This window comes from Pleurodeles waltl, chromosome 5 (genome assembly GCF_031143425.1).
Source record: "Pleurodeles waltl isolate 20211129_DDA chromosome 5, aPleWal1.hap1.20221129, whole genome shotgun sequence".
Taxonomy (NCBI): domain Eukaryota; kingdom Metazoa; phylum Chordata; class Amphibia; order Caudata; family Salamandridae; genus Pleurodeles; species Pleurodeles waltl.
In genome coordinates, this window is record NC_090444.1 from 1,063,344,652 (window position 1) to 1,063,353,168 (window position 8,517).

The 8,517-nt window shown below is 43.3% G+C and overlaps 1 long non-coding RNA gene across 1 annotated transcript in view; it reads right to left on the reverse strand.

The window, feature by feature from the left end:
• Positions 1-7,291, reverse strand: part of LOC138296287 (uncharacterized) — a 55,192-nt gene extending 47,901 nt beyond the window's left edge. The window contains exon 1 of the long non-coding RNA XR_011203804.1: positions 7,134-7,291. This is a non-coding gene — a long non-coding RNA (uncharacterized lncRNA). The remainder of the gene's footprint in view (positions 1-7,133) is intronic.
• Positions 7,292-8,517: the final 1,226 nt, after the last annotated feature.

Here is an 8,517-nt window from a genome sequence, read left to right on the forward strand (position 1 = left end):
GTTTTAACTATGAGCACTGTGGTTTTGGCTAGCAGGATCCCAGTAAGACAGTAAAAACACACTGACACCCACTCACAAACAGGCCAAAAGTGGGGGTAACCATGCTAGAAAGAGGCTACTTTCTCACATGTGGCGCAAGGGTTTACAAACTGGCCCAATTGTGACATTGCCTTTTTTTTTTAAATACGGGCGTAGTGGAGGACTGTTTTGCGCTGCAATTGCATAAAAACTAATTATGATACGGCGGCACATTTAGAAGGGATTCATTTAGAAGCACAAGAGGCTTCTAAATGAATCCCTAAGTGTGTTTCTTTCAGATGGCAGAGAGCAAGTGGTTGTAAAGCAGGTTACATAAATGTTTTACTCACTCAAGAGAATACATTGTTCTTAATGCTTTGATGATTTCTAATGGATGGGCTTTTTCTGGGCTTTTTCGAAGGCCAGGTATTTGCTTTAGGCTTCTGATGAAGAGGTACTGTGCTTGCTTAGTATTTTAGTCCAGGCAACACAGCAGCAGCCAACAAGCAGCAGTAATCAGGGAATCCGGAGATATAGGTGATATCTTTTAACCACATAATGGGAAGCGTACATTAGACTATTGGCACTTGTAGCACAATTCTTTGGACACTTGCAGGTGGTAAATTGAATGAGGCAGAGTAGATGGACTTCTGTAGGAGATAGATAAGTAATATATCAGGGTAATTAACAGGCAGTGTTCGTTCAGATGCCTGTGAATAAACACAGTGTTGTATAATATTCACCTAGTACACTGGGTTTAGGGCATAGGTGCTTGTTGGTTCCATGCCATGGATGGCCCTTTCAGCCACACTGATAGTGTATCCACCTTCATAGCGTGTCTTGGGAATGTTAGTTTCAATTTGTAACATGCTAAGCAGTGTTTTAGGTGGGAAAGGTCCTGCCTTTAGAGAGCTCTCACTTATTTCCTTGGCAGCACTATCTCAGCAACAGAATTCTAAAAGAAAAAGAAAATCTGAGTGAACTGCTTGGAGGCTGTACTTGACTAAAGTAAATGTAGAAGGGGGTTGAGGAAAGAATGAGTAGGACTAGTTAATGGGGGATGATAAAAAGTATCCAGAGAAGTAGAATAAAGGTCAGGAGATTGACCACCATGAGGGCCAGGTTGACCAGAGGCAGAAGACACTGAAGAAGAAGAACCAAGCCAAGGGAGACCCACTCCTATTAATCCTAGAGGAGATCGGGACTGTTAGAAATTGTGTCTCCAGTTGGCAGCAGTGTGCGCTCTGTATAAGTAGGGACTACAATACTCGTCAGGGTAAGTCAGATACACCCCCTAAATGAACCCTCGCTCACTCCCGGTAGCTTGGCACAAAGCAGTCCGTCTTAAGTTAGAAGGCAATGTGTAAAGTATTTCTGCACTTCTTAATTACAGCAACCCAGTGACGGACACCACAAAAAGACTCAACACAAGGTTAGAAAATTGATTATTGTCTTAAAATAAGACCAGAACAACAAAACTCAAATTAAATAGCTGAACGTTATGCAGTTTTAGACTAAATAAGCAGAATGGGTCTAAGGGTCCCAAAAATATCATTGATGTGATTCTCAATGATGTGAAAGTAATATCCTTGGTTCAATAGTGCCAAGATTAGTCAGTGATGCCGCATTCCCTCCAGGGAGATGAGGAACAGATTAGCAGAGAAAATCATGTGGGCACTCTTTGGGAAATACAGTAATATGCTCTAGGCGGCTTATGGAGCACAGTCCGATTTCAGCCGCTCCGGCAGCCTGTGGTAGCGGCACCCAGCACGATCCTTGCAGGTAAGGGGGGGGCGACATCCGGGCTGAGTCTGGATTCTTTGAAGTTGGTGGGCCTCGACCACAGGGCCCGCATTCTTAGAAGAGAGTCAGGCTGGTGCTTGGCTTCCCCCAAGGTTGGTGGGGATGATGGCTGGGTTCCCTGGTGTCAGTGGGCCACAGCTAGGTCCTGTGAAGTTGGCAGGCCTTGCATACAGGGCCTGCGTCCCTTTGAAGATAGTCAGGTTGGTGCTCAGCACCCCCCGAGGTCAGCGGACCGCACGCTCAGGCTAAATCAAGTGGGCTGCAGGCTTCACTGCAGCGAGAGGCTCTGAGGAGCTGCTGCACAAGCAAAATCAGCGATCCTAGTGATCCCAGAGGAAAAGAGGCACATGATGTGAGCTAAGCCACAGTCTGACAAGATACAGTCCTAGGGTTGTAGGTGCGGGGCAGGACTTGAGTGGAAGCCCTGCACTGGAGTCCTTGGATGAGGAAGCGGACAGTGGGTCAGAAATGTGGGGATATGAGGCCCTTGATGCCCCGGGTTACTGCGCAGAAAAACTGGGGGCAAGCCAACAAGCCCTTGGATACTCTTGGGGGTCAGAAACATCTAGGAGAGTCCAGTCTTTCTCCTGCAGGACAGAAGCAGCAGGCAGCAGGCCAACACACAGAACAGTAACTGAGTGTCCATCCCTCCTACAGTTCAGCACACAGAAGCAATAGGCCAACACAGCAATGCAGTGCAGAGTGGCAGTCCCTCCTGACAGCACAGCAGTCCTTCTTCCTTGCAAAGTGCCCTTGTTCCAGTAGAGTTCTGATTTGAAATTTCCAGACAATCCTTTGGAGTCCCCTGGGTTCCTTTCCTGCCGCCTCCAACTCCAGACACTACACAGGGTGTTATGCAGCCCTTTGTGTGGGGAGAGGCACAGCCCTATTCATAAGTGTCAGATTCTCCCTCCCATCTAGTCCAGGAAGACCCATCATCCTGATGATGGGCCATCAATATGCAAATGCTACACCCAAGCTCCCTTTGTGAGTGACTGCCTAGCAGAAATGCACAAAGCCCAGCTGTCATCTACCCCAGACACGTATTCAGAGACAGGCAGTGACACAAGATAGTTAAAGTAAGAAAATGCAAACTTTCTAAAAGTGGCATTTTCAGACTTACATTTAAAATCCAACTTCACCATAAGTCGTGATTTTAAATTGTCCAGGGGCACCAAACTCCATATTTACATCTTTTCCCATTGGGAAGTTATACTTAAAAAATGTTTGAAGGGCCCCAAACTGCTTTTCTTTTCTATGGAAGAGATAGACCTCACAATGGTGAAAACAAATTTAGCAGTTTTTCACTACCTGGGCATGTGCAACATTTTATATACACTGCACCCTGTCCTTAGGGCTAACTAGGGCCTACATTAAGGGTGACTTACATGCAATAAAAAGGAAGGGTTGAGCCTGGCAAGGGGCTACACTTGCCAGGTTGGAATTGCAGTTCAAATTGCACACACAGGCTCTGCAGTGGCAGGCCTGAGACCTACGTGAGAGGCTACTATATGGGTGGCACAATCAGTGCTACAGGCCCAATACTAGCATTTAATTTACAGGCCTTAGGGAATCACAGTGAACATCACTAGGGACTTACAAGTAAATTAAATATGCCAATTATGGAGAAGCCAAAGGTAACCATGTTTTACAAAGCACACACAATTTAGCACTGGTCAGCAGTGATAAAGGGCCAGAAAAAATATGTCAGAAAAACAGGAGGTCGGAGGGCAAAAAGTTATTGGGAAGGCCACGCCAAGAATGCCAGGTCTAACAGGGACAAATAGCCAATGAGAAACAGAAGAAGGAAAAACAGGATTAGGAGGCCCCAGGACCAGGGTGAGAAGGATCAGGAGGGCCAGAAGAATGTGGAGCAGCATGGATCTTGACCCAGTGACCGAGAAGATCATGGTGACCAGTACCAAGGGCACCTATATGACATGAGTAAGGAGGGCTAGGTGATCTAAAAAGATCATCACTTGGAGTAAAGGAAGCAGGGCTCAGAGAGCCAAGAAGACCGAGACCAAGGGGACCAGGATTCGGGTAACCAATTAGGGCAGAGCAATCATTGCAGGTAGCAGGACCTGAGTGAGGGTGATCAGAGGTAAGAAGGTCAACTAGAATCTGGAAAACTAAGGGGACTGGACAGTGGATGCCAGGAGGACCAGGATCAAAATGAGCAGGCTGCGGAGGACCTGAACAAGTAGAACTTGAATCAAGAAGGCCAGGACCAATGACTGTAGTAGCAATAAAACCTAAGAGGGGATGACAAGGATCCAGAATGGCCAGGAAACCCAAAGCAGGAGGAAAAAAGCTAAGAGTGCTTGGACACCAGAGGTCAGTCAAGACTGGAGGAACTAAGAAGGACAAGAATGGCCAAACATCAAGAGTTATGATAATAAGCACACTAGGACAAGAAGGGCAAAGACAAGAACGACCAAGGAGACAATGGTACACAGTTTTGTGGCTGCAGTGTGAACTCTGTAATTGTGGATTTAAAGCATTTGTCACATAATTGGTCCAATAGATTGCAGACCTCACCTACAATTTTGTGCCCAGTTCAATAGATGAAAATAATGTGCCAGAGAATGTGCCCCATAATTTGGATTTTCTGCTGTATAATTCAGGTAAATTTGGCAACCTAATTACAAAACCTTGCCATAGAATCCCTGTAGCCTTGATAGTATTAACGCTACAGAGTAGATAGTGGCACTCATGCGGATGAAACCCTTATGTCATAGGAAATGGTGAAATATTTTCCATATTTCATGGTTCCCTGTGAAGTATGGGTTTAATACCACTGCATTCCATGCAGTAAAAGCCCCCAGTGGCCAGATGTACAACACCACTTGATGTCTCCAAACTTTGTGATTCACAAAGTCACAAGGTATAAAACAGCAAAATGGTGTTTGGCTATGTACTACACCTTGTGAGCAAATCGGAAAAGCAAAAGGGGTTGTATGACTGATTCTGAATTGCAATGGAATGCGGCGTAAAAGCGGTGTCCCCTCCCAATTTTGATTTGCAATGTTTTTCTCCACACATGTAGTTGCAAACTTTTGAAAGAGTCACAGACACCTTAAAGTATGTGGTAACTTGTTGAGCGCTATTACTTTAGGGAATCGTTTTAGGTAGTTTTGTGGCTAGCAGTAAGTCCTCTAATGGACCACTGTCTGTTTTGCTGATGTCTTCCCAAACAGGAAACCTTTGTAATTCAGCACCTGTTCCTTTAACGAATACAGGTTGATTCAACTAAAAAACTCCTACTTGGGAATTCAAAATCAGGGGTGGCATTCTGCTTTCCCATGAAGGCCACCTTCCTTGTGTTCACAGCCAATAGCCTCACAAATAGCAACCTGCCCAATGAATGTATTTTGGCATGTTATTCTTCAACATGTTGAGAATGTGAATTTTATTATGCTATCTAGTATGTAGGTCCCATTGTAAAATTACAGTCTTGTTCCATAAAGTTGTGCAATTTTCAATCTCTAATTTTAACATGCCTTTTCGGATAGCTGCCTCTTAGATTGAATTTATGTGTGCAAACTAGCCACATTTTGAATATTTATGTTAATGTTTTAAATTTGTAAAGTGCATAGCTGCCCAAGCAGGGCGTCCCAGCACCAAAGAACGGTCAACAAAAAAACTCATATGGCAATGAGGAGAAGCTGCTTTAAAACAGTATGGGCCCGATTTAGAGTTTGACGGTTGAGTTACTCTGTCACAAGCATGAAGTATATCCCGGGAGTGAGAACGTCAAGGGGAAATGACCAGACTTAGAGGGGCATTTCTCTTTTGGAAAAAGGATGCAATGTGCTACAGTTTGACACGCAACTAGACTGAACAAAAGACATATGTTGTCCTGCAATCCAGATTGAATACACACCAATGAATGTGTGCTTATGTATTGTTTAGCAGAAAGAGCAACCAGGGCACTCCGAAGTGATAAGTCCAAGATGGATAAGCTTGCGGAGGAATTTTTAATCCTTAGAAATGAAAGAACAAATACATATACAGAGATATTAAAGTCCATATGTTACAACAAATATATGAGAATTCGGTAACAGCCAAAACGTGTTTCGTCCTCACGGACTTCTTCAATGCTGAAAACAAAAACAAATTGGAACTCTTCACAAATAAAATCACTACCAGCCGGTAGGTACAAATAGGAGTGACATGTTAGTTTAGAATTGAAGTTAACAGCAAGCGGATATTTATTGCATACATTGTAAACGCCCATTTAAAGTGTAAGTCTAGTAAGAAAAGAGATAACCCATAGTCTTACAGTGTTGTGTATCAAAAGAAAAGCCCTCTAAAAAGCATAGCTGTGAATATAGGCAAAAATGAGAAAGAAAGATTATGTGTAGGTGAGCAAGACAGTGAAAAACCATCACAAGGGAAATGCGTGCAAAAACGAGGGTGCTCATTAACCCCAGGTTAAAGGATAGTGATAAAGTTCACATCCTGTGTATATAAGTGAGACAAGATAGTGTCCGTAGAGAAGTGTAGATTACCTCGAGGACAGAAGTAGGGTTAACTATAATGTTTCCGTTAGTATTCCGAATGAAGATTCTACATCTGTGGAGGAGACCCAAAAGAAATTGAATTATTGATGTGAGTTTCTAGTCTAAAAGTAATGCGACAGAGATGCGGTGCAGGAAGGCAAAAGCAAACCTACCATGGGTAACCAATGAGTCCTCCATCAAAGTAGAAATGGAGCTCCTTATTTCACAGGAAAAATGCTTATATAAAGCAGATGGACTATCCTGTAGAGTGTATCCGTAGTGTAGGAGATACACTGTGGCAAAGGCCTAAGTAGACCCAGTCTGTGAATTAAAAACAAGAGGAGGGGAGAACAAGTTCCATTAGAAGCATGAAATAGACCCGAAAGCAGCAACTAAGGTATGGAGGAGTAATTAAAGTAACCTTGCGAAGACTATGAGAGAAAAAGACGGGGCTCCAAATTAAATGCGTTTAAATGTTCTATTTTGGAAATGGGCTGAATGCCAGATAATACACAGTAAATCGCTGCCAAATAGTTCAAGTTAGATGAGGTGTATGACAAAGCTCATGCCCAGAGAAACGAGTAGATTGGGTCATGCGACTGGTATCTTTTAAGAAAATGCACACATTAAAGTATCCTAGTGGCTAAACTCCGTGCCTGTCAGATCAAACTTTACATTAGCAGTGTCAAAGTCTACCTCCATGCGTAGAGGCATGATGCCCTCCCTTAACAGTGCCTCCAATGTAATCTAATGAGATCTATTTAAAGAAAAACAGAGGCGAAAAGAATAGAAAGCATAAGCCCTTACCCGTACTTCCCCAGGATCCGGGAATCTAGACACCGCGGTCCATGTAATAGATTAACAGCGCGTGATAACTTTGTCACGTTCCATGCGGAAACAAGACGTTGTGGAGTGTCGCGTGTAAATACGCGCACTCTGAAATGAAGGAAGGACTAACACCTTACCTAACTGAAAAGCGGGCATAGAACCCCCGTATAGAGACGCCATATTGGGCGCCATATTGAATGTGTTTGCGCGGGTGTCCGCGCCATGGTGCCTTGATAGCAACGTGAAAAAATTAGTAGAAATGAACTCGAGAAAACCGGGTGAATGCCAGTACTAGAATTGAGAAAGCCCATACTTTGGGACTGTTGTCCACAGAGAAAAGCGGTATTAAGGAGATCCCATCACCAGAGTTAGACATACATACAATAGTTGGTTGTAGACAAATCCCTTTACAAGAAAAGAGGTATATAGGGTGCATGTGAAGTGAGTTCTTTGCAATTTTGCATCAGTAAGAGAAAATGCAGGACATTAAGCATAATATAAATGCATGGACATCAATTATAAACATATATCTAACGGCGTACAGCATGTTTATAATGAGACATGGTTTATATATAGTGCTCTTGACATTGTCGTTAAGGCATGATATAGAGGACACAGAGAGAGCACTCCAAAGTTTGTACAGAGAGACAAATATACGCAATTTCGAAAGGGACAGTGGATTGCCAATACTGTTGCAAGGTACATTAACACATGTATTGTAAACACAAAGAAAAGGAAGAGGGGAAAGGTTAAAAAAATAGGCAGCAAAATGATAGGACAGAAGTGAGTTTCCTGGTGCCCGTATACTGTTTTCTACACCCCATGGGGAAGACTATGAAATATAAATAGATACAAATTTATATCCTATGGATAGAAAAGTCACTGGTCACATAGTGAGGATATAATGAGGAGAAGGGGCACAGTACCTAGTTTCAGAGGAACACATGAAGGTCCTTATGGATATTGAGGCCCTGTTCTACTGCTCGTAATTTAATGATCCACCTACTTTCAAGGCGTCTAAGGGCCAAAATGCGGTTGCCTCCTCGAGGCATCCTATTTACAGAGTCAACACCATGGATATGTATGTCCAAAACTTCTCTGTGTCCATGGGTCTCATTGTAGTGGATCGCAAAGGGATAGTTAATGTTGGAAGACCGAATGGCTCTCAAATGTTCTTGAATTCTTTCTTTTAAAGGTCAAAAGGTGCTTCCCACATAGGTAAGCCCACATGTACAGACAATGCAATACACCACATAACTCGTGTTGCAATTTATAAATGTTTGAGTTTTTGCGTGATCTGAGTGTTGTACTGGAAACTCACTGTCCTGTCTTTAATGTAACAACAGATGTTGCAATGTCCACA